General features: G+C 41.6%; 1 protein-coding gene and 1 pseudogene across 1 annotated transcript in view; one reads left to right on the forward strand and one right to left on the reverse strand.

Annotated features, from left to right (window-relative positions):
• Window positions 1–14,572, reverse strand: part of LOC126470580 (popeye domain-containing 2-like) — a 625,481-nt gene that overhangs the window by 261,909 nt on the left and 349,000 nt on the right. The window lies entirely within an intron of this gene.
• Window positions 9,704–9,821, forward strand: LOC126472039 (5S ribosomal RNA; annotated as a pseudogene).

The raw sequence follows: 14,572 nt of genomic DNA on the forward strand, positions 1-14,572 counted from the left end.
TTTTCCTATTCGACTCACTATGGTTACAAACTTTAAGATGATAAAACTACTTCGTTCTACACCAAAGAAAAAAAACACAGATTTTGTGATACATGCAAAACATAGCTTTCTGGATATGTATAGCAGCCACTCTTTACATCTGATTACGGTTAATAAAGGTAAGAAAAGGGGAATGGATTCTGTATTCGAACCTGTGCAAGAGTGTTTTTGTGTATCAGACACCAACAAACAGTATTTAAAACGTGCTCGTCTTTACTCTGTGTCAGTTGCTACCACGTGGCGTCAATTAACAGATAACTTACAGAAGAACTGTTGCGTTGTGTTATGTTATGTTGAATAACGCTCTGCAGATTGTGTACTGGGGTGGTAAGAGTACCCGAAAATTGACAGGTGTAAAAGTAAATCCTCCAAAAACTCAAGATCGAGAAACGCTTATCAGCTATGTTCTGTCAGTATACAATTTAAGTTATCTGCCTATAAACTAACTGGAGATTCCTAACTCCGACTCCAATAAAGACAACATAAGTATTATGGAGAAGTGTTATGTTAAAACAGGAGACTCTCCATTTTATCAGTCTAGAACATTGTTCTCCACGATACCACCTGATATAGATACTGCAGAATTAGGACTGGTTAACACAGACAACGCTATACAAAAAGTCCTAAGAAAAAGTACCAATGTATCAAACAGACTTAAACCATTCTCCATTAAGGAAATTACACCTTTAAGTACAGTTCTTGTGTTATACACATGGAAAAGGAAACTGGAAATGGACGACCTCGAAGTAAAGTAAAGAAACCTGAAGTATACGGAGAAGACAGCTGCTATAAAGGAAGAATATAAGCAGCAATTGGAAAAGGAAGAAGCTGTTGCAGATGTGCAGGCCAGGTTTATGTATGGCTTTAAACACATCCTATGGAAAAATCTGGCTACAAAGAGAGAATATAAAATATTGGCATTTACAGTAAATAGCAATGGAAACTGGTGACGTGTTGGAGTACTGGCTGAAATCAATGGAATTCAGAATGTTTTCTATATTAAAGGATACATAGAAAATGTGTTTATTAAACTCTATTCGCATTTGGATTAGCTTAAAAAGGATGGTTATATTCTCTACAAGTATGGTGAACTGGATGTTGTCCACTAGCATCAGAACAGCGAAGTCTAAAACTGATGGAGTAACTACATTTAATGGACATTCATTTGCAAAAGTTGTATACTTAAACATTATTCAGAAATTTCACAAGAATGTGGAATAGAAGAGTTGCCAACACACACATAGGAGTATGTGGCACACATTAACATAAGCGTGATGGAGGAGATAAGAGGAAAAATAAAAATCCCTGAATACTCTCGCCTGGAAGAACTGCAAGAAGAAACAAAGCTAATAGTTAAAGCCATAAAACAATTTTTTCAGGAGGAAAACTACAAATATATTAGAATTCTAAAATATACCTTGTGTAAATTTCTAAACTTACTGGCTGGAGAAAGAAACAGACGAGTCAGATGTGAATTTAAGCTATAAATTAAAAATTAAATTGGACATTACTGAAACTACACCTAACAAAAATAAGGAAAGAGTTACTCTCTTGGTGTAAATGTATAAGCAAATGTTAATAATAATTCTGTATGAGAATGTTTATCTTTCTTATTCATTAATGGGGTGATATGGAATGAACACTAGGTTAGGCAGGGATCATAAATTTGGCAACCATGCGGAGTGGGGTGATACCACCATTTCTTCTTGAATAAATCTGGCAACAATGCAGAGTAAGATAATGCCCACTTTGCCCTACTACTCAAATGACAGCTCTGTCAATGTACTGTCCTTTCATGCCTTGTGTTAGCGATACCACAGCCATCCGTTTATTTGTACATAACTGTCCCATAAGTTTTGTCACCTCAGTGTATTTTTCTTTCTTTTGTTGTAACGCTGCATAACTGCGTAATTGGGTAACTAAGTAATTCTTTACTTTGTTAGCTGTTTGCGCATATTATAAGAATTTGTGGAATTTCGTCGCGTATTTTCTGTAATTAATGCGACTGGGTAAATTAGCTGGACTTCTTTGTGACGGTTAATAATTCAGGTGGAAGATAGGAATGTAATCAAATCTCCGTTCTCGTCCTGAATTTCAATGTATGACAGGTAATGGCAGGGTCGGAATTTCGATTTAGAAGAAGAAGGGGTGCAGAATATTAATAAGAAGAGGGTAAGAATACTGAACTCCTCAACGAAAGGACGAACAAGCAACTTTCGCTGTCTTCACCTGTTACTTAAGAGTACTGTTTATGGTTGCAAGAACACTTAACTAATAGCAATTAATCCATACTAGAAGTCAGTCCTGTACTATACTGCATAATAGCACATTTTTAATAACACCAACTACAAAATATAGCCATACCGTTGTGAGAAATGAGAAGTTTGCTCTCTGGACAAAACATTAATCATCGCCTTAGGAAGAGATCTGTTCGCCCTGGAACGCCGTAGATGATGTGGATCTGGTACTAGGCTTTCACGTGACCCTACCCCGTTGATGTAAGCCATGGCAGTGGAGAGAGAGAGAGAGAGAGAGAGAGAGAGAGAGAGAGAGAGAGAGAGAGAGAGAGAGAGAGCCACTCGCATCTATATAATAAACAATGGTCGTAAAATCATTCTAACCGCCAGGGACCTTAGACGAGCGTCATGGCCCTTACAAATGACAATATTTTTCAAACCGGGCAGGAACTGATACTTTGAGTGAATGGAGGTTCGCCTCAACCAGTTTCTGATCGAACATTACGAAGGAAACTGCCTGTAATAGACATTTGGTGTTGGGTATCTAGGAAAAGGCTACTGCTTACAGTGTCCCATATGCTGCACGTCTTCATCTTGCCAAATAACATGGAAAATGGTCAGCAGCTGACGGTTGTCGTGTATTATGGTCAAGGTTTTGCCTTGTTTTCCCAAATGATGCAAGGTGTCGAGTGCACCGACGGTCCTATGAAGCATTTAACCTGCAACGTGTAATGTGCGAACGTCTTCAACTGGTTCTCTGATGTATGGGGATTGTTTTTTGTACCTTGACTTGGGCCTACTAATTTAGATTGCCGTGAACACGAACCAGCATTTTTATTTGAACCTTCTCTGTGACCAAGTTTTGTCCTTCAACCTACATCTTCACGATGAGTGTTCTGTGGACACACCCACTTTCTAAGATGACATCAGCCGTGTTCATGCGCTGCACGCATACGCTCTTGGTTTGATGAAAGCTCATGCATCTGTCGCACATCGATTGTCCTGCAGAAAATGTCGGAGTATCTGGCACAGTGGATGGAAGACAGCTGTCAACATACCCGCAGTTTGGTAACTGTACGGGATCTTATCGTCTATGGTTGTCTTCAACTGGTTATGACATACCCGAAGAAACTTGTGAGCTCTCTTCCTCACCAGACTGAGATAATTATCGAGACCGGAGGTGGTGTTGCACGGTATCAGCGATGTCTCTTGGGGTGACAAATTTTTGGCTGACGTGCACAAGCTCACCGGACAAAAAATTGGTCCCACGCTGCGAATGAACAGATGTGTCGTTAAGCCTTTACAGACAGCGCAGCGATCGAGTCACGTGCTCAACCGCATAGGTACAGTAAGGCAGTAGCGATCAGTGAGATTTCTGTTTCAAGCGGACATTGTACGTAAACGTGGCTACTTTTAAGGATGTTGTAGAGCGGCAAAAAGGGCTAATACCGCCCATGCCCATGGCCATACCGCGTGTGAAGTTCCTAGATTTGTTGTTGGTTCGAGGCAGACTGTTCAACATGTCTACAAGCGGCGGTGTAACACATGTGGCGCCGGCCGCGGTGGTCTAGCGGTTCTAGGCGCTCAGTCCGGAACCGCGCGACTGTTACGGCCGCAGGTTCGAATCCTGTCTCGGGTATGGATGTGTGTGATGTCCTTAGGTTAGTTAGGTTTAAGTAGTTCTAAGTTCTAGGGGACTAATGACCACAGATGTTAAGTCCCATAGTGCTCAGAGCCATTTGAACCATTTGAACACATGTGGCCACGAAACACGTCAGAATTATTGCAGGAAAGAGATCCTCGCTCAGAGGGACCGGAGACAGGTTTCACGGCTTGTGAATCAACATAGCTTCCAAACCCGACAGGAATTGTTGCAAGCAGAGAATGAAGGTCCATCCCAATCTGTTAGAGAGAGAACATGGCGACGGGAACTGAATGCAATGAACACTCTGAGTCGTTCACTGTGTAAGAGGCCATTGCTCGCATAGGCACATAAAAACAGCAGCAAACTTCATCGGGCTCGAATTATATGTAACTTTTTCTGAACATCCCCGCCCCCCGCTCCATCTCAATTGGCCTGCACAATCACAAAACGTGAATTCCATAGAAAATGTGTCTGACATGTTGGAACAGCAGGTAAGATGCCGACATCAGCATCCCCGAAATTTGCTGGAGCTGAGCAATCAAGTCCTCAATGAATTTATTAACCCGGATGCGACACACCAGCAAAACCTTGTGGACTCGCAAAATAGCCGAATCCAGGCGGTTATCGAGTCCAGGGTCGGAATTACACGGCATTATGAGATGCTTGTAATGATTTCTCTAGGGGTGAGTAATTTTTTGTTCGGTGAGCTTATTTAGAAACGCCTTTTCCCACGTAGCCGTGTAAGGTGGCGCAGTGGTTAAGACACCAGACTTGTATTCTGAATGATCGTGGTTCATATCACTGCCAGGCCATCGAGATTTAGATTTTCCGTAGTTTTCCTAACTCTTTCAAGGCTAGTGTCGGGATGGTTTCTTTCTTCAGGACACGGCCGATTATCTTCCCCATTCTTGTCCCATGAATTTAAAAGCCGTCAAACACTAATCTTCTTTTTCCCCTTCTTTTGCATTTGTCTTAAATTCGTAGTCCTTATTGCCGTTTCATTCGACAGGCAACTGCGATAGATTGAGTCATTTGGTGTATCACACGTTGTTAGAAGTATTTGATACCATTTACAGTTGACCTACCTTCTTGTCTCTAACGCAGGTCGTATTTTCACGGTATTAAAATGTACATGCACTTAATACAAAGTTTATTTGGTTTCTTGGAGTCCCAACAAATTTGCAGTTCTATATACATGGAAACGTATAACTAATTAGGAAACAGAAATGCCTGAAATTAACAATTTATGTATCGAGAAGAAAGGAAAATAAGAAAATAGAAGAAGACTTCAGATTTGTAGACTGCCACCATCGATGCTATCCAAGGTGGAGTACTTCAGAAGGAAACTGGAACTATCGTTTCTGGGCAGTCACTGCCCGGTATACTACTACTCGCTATCCGACAGCTAGCACCTCACGAATACTTTGTGCCTCTCGCCTTCAGATGGTTGGTCTTACACCTAGGTTAGGTTCTATTTTTTTATCTACTGTGCAGGGCAGAGAGTGCTGTCCTCCGGTCCTGCATCTGTGTTACAATCTAGTATTACTGTCTGATGTACACTTTTTTCCGTGAAACTCCGGAGCGAATAACCAGTCACGTTGAATTATGATCATATTTATAATTCTGCTATTCTAGGTTCAGTAGACTTATAATAACAAATAGGTCAGTATTGTTCCGTGCCTGGGATACAGGATTCACCTGCATTAGTTGTTATTAATTATAATGTGTCACCTAGCCTAAGTTAGTATTTTACATTTAATCATTCTGCGTTGTCCGTCTTTTAGCTGTGCCGCTGTCGTCTCATCTGCTACAACTACTACTGTCGTCCGTCTCCCTAGTATCGTCTGTGGAGTCGATCGTCGCTTGTTGTCTTTGCCACCTGTACTCTCCTCGCTGCAAGTTGTCTTTATGCAGTGTTCTATATATTCTGTATGCACTACAGTATAGGAGCATATGTCAGTATAGAAACGGGCATTCGCGATCAATACGTAATTATAGCAACTATGGTTATGAAAGTTGAATCAGTCAAGGAGACCAGGATAGTGTTAATGCTAGATAGAGTAGATAAACAGTTGTTAGCATCTCGCTTAGACAGTGAATTGTCATCACTGACGTAGAGGAATAATGAGCGAAGTTTAATCAGACTGTAAATCGTTATCTGGAGAGCTCTGTACCTAGTAAGTGGATAATGGACGGAAAAGACCCGCCATGATTTAATACCGAAATTTGAAAGATACTAAGGAAGCAGAGGCTGTTGCCCTGTCGGTTCGCCGGCCGATGTGGCCAAACGGTTCTAGGCGCTTCAGTCTGGAACCGCGCGACCGCTACGGTCGCAGGTTCGAATCGTGCATCGGGCATGGGTGCGTGTGATGTCCTTAGGTTAGTTAGGTTTAAGTAGTTCTAAGTTCTAGGGGACTGATGACCTCAGATGTTAAGTCCCATAGTGCTCAGAGCCATTTTTGAACCTCTCGGTTCAAAAGAGAACGCACAAATGACGGCAAGTAAAGGTTAGTATAAATTTGTGCGTCTGTGAAAATATCTATGCGCGAAGCATACAAAAACCACCTTCGTCATAGCTTAGCAAAAGATCTGGCAGAGAACCCGAGGAAATTCTGATCCTATGTAAAATCGCTAAGCGTGTCTAAGGCTTACATCCAGTCCCTTATTGACCACTCTGGTGTGTAAGTTGAAGATAGCAAAACAATAGCCAAAGTTTTAAATTTAACGTTCAAGAAATCATCCACGCAGGGGAATCGTACAAACATACCATCATTTGACCATCGGACAGATTCCTGTATGGACGACGTAGTAATGATTATTCCTGGCGTAGAGAAGTAACTGAAAGATTTGAAAGCAAATAAACCACCAGGTCCGGATGGAATCCCAATTCGGTTTTACAATGAGTACTCTACGGCATTCACCCCTTACCTAGTTTGCGTCTATTGTGAACCTCTCGCGCAGCACGAAGTCCTAAGAGACTGAAAAAAAAAAAAAAAATGCAGGGACTCCAGCATATAAGAGCAACATGTGAGAACTGTGGTAGGGAAGGTAAATGGTCGACTTCAGTTTATTGGGAGAATTTTAGGAAAGAGTGGTTCACTTGTGAAGGAGACCGCATACAGGATGCCGGTGCGACCTATTCTTGAATACTGCTCGATTGTTTGGGGCACGTACCAGGTCGGATTGAAGGAAGATATCTATGCCACTCAGAGGCGGGATGCTAGATTTGTTACCAGTAGAATCGAAAAGTGTTACGGAGATGCTTCGGGGATTTCTACGCGATCTCTTCATCGTAATGCACAAAGAAGAGCATGCTCTGCAAAAGAAGAAGAAGAAGAAGAAGAAGAAGAAGAAGAAGATGATGATGATGATGATGATGATGACGGTAAAAAGGAGAATCTTGTCCCGTACAAACAATATGTACATCCTACATGTCCGACCCGATCGTGAGATTTTATGATTCTGCTGTAATTAGACAGGAAAATACACAGTATATCGAGCTGTTCTGCGCAAACATATTTGCTTTTTTTTTTTTTTTAAGAACAAATCCTTATCTTTAGTGTGGAACTATCCAAATATTTACCTAGAGAGGTGGCACAGTGGTAAGACACTGGATCGCATTTGGGAGGTCGCCTGTTCAATTCCCCATCCGTCCAACCACATGCAGGTTTTTCGTGGTTTCCCTAAATCACTCTAGGCAAACGCCAGGTTGGTTCTTCTGAGAAGACACGATTTCCCTCCCCATCCGCCCCCAATTCGAACTTCACTACCGTCGCCGAAGGGGCCTTAAAGTTTAATTTTACTTCCTTCCTTCCTTTTTTCCAAATATTTACGCAGATAATCCTTATGGCTGGAAGAGCTATACCAAGGAAGATGAAATAATTATTCTCACTGTGACTTTTTTATTTCTCACTTTTATCATGAATACGATTTATTTGTGGTTTGTTGGCAAAATTTAGTCGAGCGTTTTTGGAACACTTAGAAGCGTGTTGACTATTAAAAATCGTTTCGTTTCACCAGTACGTGTGTGAACCTGTGGTTCTGGTGTCTGAGTTGCTGTGTTGCCGACGGTCACGATGCTCCCAAGATACGCATGGTGTGTGTGTGTGTGTGTGTGCGCGCGTGCGTGTGGACTAAATTTTGCACCTAATGTAGTCGGTATTGTCGAGAAACAAATTCATTACAGAGTATGCCTATTCGTTAATCGGTGCTCGTGAATGCGACATTTGAGCTGGGTCTCTCCCCTGATAATATTTTTCTTTTCTGCATCTCCACGAACAGTCGCCATGGCTGTACTCTTATTAATGGTAACAGATGAAGTTGTAAGAGTGCATAAGAAAATAGTTCCAGATTGAGTCGACGCGCTACTACAGCGACCACAACGGCGGTCGGCCTCTGCAGTAGCAAAACGGAAACGGTAGCGTTTGAATAGAAGGAATTGGAGGATTACGAATACTGCCGACTCCATCCGAGTCGGGCAGGAATTTGCATGCGGGGAGAGAAAACATGGCGAGTGCCTAATTGTATTCTAACTCCGTGTTACTAACAACTTGATCAGCTGAGAATATGAAACTGGAGAAACTCTATTCAGTGCTTGTTGTCCCTCTGTATTTTCCCTCAACACTATTCTCTGTTATCAAATGACATATTAAAGTATGTTACAAAACAGAACGCAAACACGAATTTGAAGCGGCAATTAAATATATGCAGGCATTAGCGTGATCAATTTTTCTGAAATAATAATTAAAAGCATTAAAATAAGTAAAATAAATTGTGAATCGAAAAATTTTCAAAATGCGTCGTTTACAATCTCGTTTTGAAAAGGGCTGTGGGTTTCAGGCATGCGTTTAGGGGTCTATTGAGCACATTAGTGATATAATGAAAATTAAAGTGATTTCAAAGAAGTCTCTTTCGGTGCATAGAAGACACCAACGATTTTGTGGGCGCTACTTTTTACAACGACATTTATTCCCTGATCTTCTCTGACGACAGCACGTCTTCTGTGGGTAACCAGAGTGTACTTCAGCAACATTATAGCACCCCCATCACTGATGTGCTGAACAGTGACTAAACTCTCAGCCAGATGGAATAGACACCGCACTCAGCTAGACAAAATGCAATTTAGTTTTCTGCTGCAGCTGCCGAATCAAAGCCAAGCTCTCTTTTGTTTGTCGATCCGTGTCCGCCTGTAGGGTCCGCATTAATAAAGGAGCAGACTTCTCGGACGGAAGCAATTTAATCTTTCTCCTAGTACTGGCGTCTTCCTACAAAGAACCGGACACTTTGATGTTTTTTCTGATGCAAGAACTCTGTGTCGCCCACATAAACTGACTTGCTCGGTGCAGCAGGAGCAACACGAAAGTTCCCATTCTCGTTTCTCCTCGTCTTTTCAACACAGTAAGCGCCGTTTTTTCTCCTAGTTAACAACAGGCTACTGTCTGCTGATAGCGTGCAGATGACAGACGTAGGAGTTGGAATTACCGGTGCTGTTTTGGTTTTGGAGATTTTTAATAGCTTTAGCGAGTACTGTTCCTGTGAAACTACAGTAGTGGAAGATGATTTCGTAGAATTTTCTTTTTATAACTTGAATTCGTGGTACTGACCTGCGACTTTTATGGCGACACGCCAATAAGGGGGCTGGCTTACGAACAACTAAACATCCTGATACGAGTAGCGGCAACAGTGAGACGTCACTGACAGGAAGGGACCAGTTTTTCTTCGTTTATTAAGTGCACTAACATAAGACAACACAACAGTCTTACATACTGCTACAAGAAGAAACGCCAACAGCCTTGCCGCAGTGGTAACACCGGTTCCCGTCAGATCGCCGAAGTTAAGCGCTGTGGGGCTGGGGTAGCACTTGGATGGGTGACCATCCGGTCTGCCGAGCGCTGTTGGCAAGCAGGGTGCACTCAGCCCTTGTGAGGCAAATTGAGGACCTACTTGATTGAGAAGTAGCGGCTCCTGTCTCGTAAACTGACATACGGCCGGGAAAGCGGTGTGCTGACCACATGCCCCTACATATCCGCATCCAGTGACGTCTGTGGTCTGAGAATGACTCTGCGGCCGGTCGGTACCGTTGGGCCTTCCACGGCCTATTCGGACGGAGTTACAAGGAGAAACCCTACTGCTAAACTACTTCTTCTTCTTCTTCTTCTTAGTCTTTTTCTGCTTTATGCAGGATCGATGTTTCTACCAATTTTCCTCCTTGTTTACCGGTCCTGCGTGTCGTAACCCGTCAGTTGTTTCTCACTCTGGCCCTCTCGACTGCATTCCGACCACCTCTTTTTAGCACTTCCTCTTTACCTAGAGCCTTACACTGCCATCTCAGTCACTCTCATTGCAACATGATTTTGGGTTCTTTTCATGGTATGTCTATACCACTGGAGTCTTCTATCCCGTACTTCTTTCGACATTTCATTAAGTTACGCGGTTTCACAGATTTTATCGTTTGGAATCCGGTCCATTCTGGTGACTCAGAACATCCGTCTCAACATCAGCTTAGCTAAATCTTGCCTATTGCACTGGTTCTTACTTGTTAGCCATGTCTCTGCTCCAGAAAGTAATGCATGTCTTACGACAACCTTATATGCCTCCCCCTTGACTTTGATATTTATATTTTTGTCACAAAGGATTCCAGACATGATTTTCCAATTCTTCCATCCTGTTTTCACCTCTGTTACGTATCTCAGAATTAAGATTTCCATTGACTTTCACAGTTGATCCGAGGTATTTGAAACTACCTGTCTTTTTTTCTTTGTTTTTGCTCCTCCCATTCAGTATGACTGGGTCATCATCTTCGTTTCCCAAACATAAATACTCGGTCTTCCCTCTGCTGATTTTAAGCCCGCTATCCTCCAATACACTACTCCAGTTTTCCAGTTAACACTCCAGATCACCTTTGCTTTGCAATATAGTTTGCAAACGGCACAACACAGTAAGTGAATGCCTTCTGACAGATCGTCCATAACAAGATCAAAGTGTAGATCCCTTATGCAAAACGTGAACCGTTATCCGTACTGTCATGCCTATACTGAATAAATGGAAATAACATAAAAAGAAACTTGGTTAAAAGATTCTTGGGCACTGACTGAAACAAAAATTAAACTTTAATCGCCACCTGAAAACATATAACAAACCAAGATTTAAGGCAGCTTCCTGGGTTAAACGAAGATTGCGATTCCTCCATCTTTTTCGCTAGTATTTACTCCGATATTCAGCTATAAGGCATGAGATTCATGTTTCTCATATAATCAGGCAATACATACGAAAATTAGTTATCCTGCAGTTTTCGGTTTACAAAAACATAGACTGAGAATAGAATATTTGCATTTGCAAAAACTTAATCAGGTTTATATTTTTTATTATTCGTAACTAATACTACATGGGCATGATTATTTTTCAAATTTATTTCACGTAATAATAAACAAAACTTCATTGTTCTTCAACCCGATAACCATTATTATATTTCACAAACACATCTAACTTCTTCAGAATTTATTTTTCGTAAAATATTAATACTGCAATATGTAAACAAATATTGTGACGTGACCTATGAAATTTTTTTACTACTGTTGTTCTAAGATTTTTGTAAGCAGTGATAACAATTTTATCCAAAATTGTCTGCAACACAAAAGCCAGATGTTATGATAATCACAAATTTGAACAAACAGCTTCTAGAAAATTCTGGAAAAATAAAATGAAAGGGCGCCAAGCTATCCAGTTTGCATGTAGTCTGTGATCAGGCTGCATTCTTTAGTCACATTGTGGTTACTAACTGTACTGCCTGCACAGTATGTGTTCTATTCAGAGAAATTACGCGTAAATGTCTTTCAGGTGTGAAAAAACTGTTCGTTGTGTTTTTGTGAACGAAACTTCTAGTAATCAAGGCATGTGACGAGAAATTGTCGAAATAAAAATTTCAAAGTTAAAATTCAGCTAAGAGATTCTTTTGTATATAAGTCCTTATTAACTCCGCTGTAATGAAGACCGTCCCCCCCCCCCCCCCCCCCCCCCCATGAACCATGGACCTTGCCGTTGGTGGGGAGGCTTGCGTGCCTCAGCGATGCAGATAGCCGCACCGTAGGTACAACCACAACGGAGGGGTATTTGTTGAGAGGCCAGACAAACGTGTGGTTCCTGAAGAGGGGAAGCAGCCCTTTTCAGTAGTTGCAAGGGCAACAGTCTGGATGATTGACTGATCTGGCCTTGTAACAATAACCAAAACGGCCTTGCTGTGCTGGTACTGCGAACGGCTGAAAGCAAGGGGAAACTACGGCCGTAATTTTTCCCGAGGGCATGCAGCTTTACTGTATGACTAAATGATGATGTTGTCCTCTTGGGTAAAATATTCCGGAGGTAAAATAGTCCCCCATTCAGATCTCCGGGCGGGGACTACTCAAGAGGATGTCGTTATCAGGAGAAAGAAAACTGGCGTTCTACGGATCGGAGCGTGGAATGTCAGATCCCTTAATCGGGCAGATAGGTTAGAAAATTTGAAAAGGGAAATGGATAGGTTAAAGTTAGATATAGTGGGAATTAGTGAAGTTCGGTGGCAGGAGGAACAAGACTTCCGGTCAGGTGACTACAGGGTTATAAACACAAAGTCAAATAGGGGTAATGCAGGAGTAGGTTTAATAATGAATAGGAAAATAGGAACGCGGGTAAGCTACTACAAACAGCATAGTGAACGCATTATTGTGGCCAAGATAGATACGAAGCCCACACCTACTACAGTAGTACAAGTTTATATGCCAACTAGCTCTGCAGATGACGAAGAAATTGAAGAAATGTATGATGAAATAAAAGAAATTATTCAGATAGTGAAGGGAGACGAAAATATAATAGTCATGGATGACTGGAATTCGAGTGTAGGAAAAGGGGGAGAAGGAAACGTAGTAGGTGAATATGGATTGGGGCTAAGAAATGAAAGAGGAAGCCGCCTGGTAGAATTTTGCACAGAGCACAACTTAATCATAGCTAACACTTGGTTTAAGAATCATGATAGAAGGTTGTATACATGGAAGAACCCTGGAGATACTAAAAGGTATCAGATAGATTATATAATGGTAAGACAGAGATTTAGGAACCAGGTTTTAAATTGTAAGGCATTTCCAGGGGCAGATGTGGACTCTGACCACAATCTATTGGTTATGAACTGCAGATTAAAACTGAAGAAACTGCAAAAAGGCGCGAATTTAAGCAGATGGGATGTGGATAAACTGAAAGAACCAGAGGTTGTACAGAGTTTCAGGGAGAGCATAAGGGAACAATTGACAGGAATGGGGGAAAGAAATACAGTAGAAAAAGAATGGGTAGCTTTGAGGGATGAAGTAATGAAGGCAGCAGAGGATCAGGTAGGTAAAAAGACGAGGGCTAGTAGAAATCCTTGGGTAACAGAAGAAATATTGAATTTAATTGATGAAAGGAGAAAATATAAAAATGCAGTAAATGAAGCAGGCAAAAAGGAATACAAACGTCCCAAAAATGATATCGACAGGAAGTGCAAAATGGCTAAGCAGGGATGGCCAGAGGACAAATGTAAGGATGTAGAGGCTTATCTCACTAGGGGTAAGATAGACACTGCCTACAGGAAAATAAAAGAGACATTTGGAGATAAGAGAACCACTTGTATGAACATCAAGAGCTCAGATGGAAACCCAGTTCTAAGCAAAGAAGGGAAAGCAGAACGGTGGAAGAAGTATATAGAGGGTCTATACAAGGGCGATGTACTTGATGACAATATTATGGAAATGGAAGAGGATGTAGATGAAGATGAAATGGGAGATACGATACTGCGTGAAGAGTTTGACAGAGCACTGAAAGACCTGAGTCGAAACAAGGCCCCCGGAGTAGACAACATTCCACTGGAACTACTGACGGCCTTGGGAGAGACAGTCCTGACAAAACTCTACCATCTGGTGAGCAAGATGTATGAAACAGGCGAAATACCCTCAGACTTCAAGAAGAATATAGTAATTCCAATCCCAAAGAAAGCAGGTGTTGACAGATGTGAGAATTACCGAACAAACAGTTTAATAAGCCACAGCTGCAAAATACTAACACGAATTCTTTACAGACGAATGGAAAAACTAGTAGAAGCCGACCTCGGGGAAGATCAGTTTGGATTCCGTAGAAATACTGGAACACGTGAGGCAATACTGACCTTACGACTTATCTTAGAAGAAAGATTAAGGAAAGGCAAACCTACGTTTCTAGCATTTGTAGACTTAGAGAAAGCTTTTGACAATGTTGACTGGATTACTCTCTTTCAAATTCTAAAGGTGGCAGTGGTAAAATACAGGGAGCGAAAGGCTATTTACAATTTGTACAGAAGCCAGATGGCAGTTATAAGAGTCGAGGGACATGAAAGGCAAGCAGTGGTTGGGAAGGGAGTAAGACAGGGTTGTAGCCTATCCCCGATGTCATTCAATCTGTATATTGAGCAAGCAGTAAAGGAAACAAAAGAAAAATTCGGAGTAGGTATTAAAATCCATGGAGAAGAAATAAAAACTTTGAGGTTCGCCGATGACATTGTAATTCTGTCAGAGACAGCAAAGGACTTGGAAGAGCAGTTGAACGGAATGGATGGTGTCTTGAAGGGAGGATATAAGATGAACATCAACAAAAGCAAAACGAGGATAATGGAATG

The sequence above is a fragment of the Schistocerca serialis genome, chromosome 3 (assembly GCF_023864345.2).
Source record: "Schistocerca serialis cubense isolate TAMUIC-IGC-003099 chromosome 3, iqSchSeri2.2, whole genome shotgun sequence".
Taxonomy (NCBI): Eukaryota; Metazoa; Arthropoda; class Insecta; order Orthoptera; family Acrididae; genus Schistocerca; species Schistocerca serialis.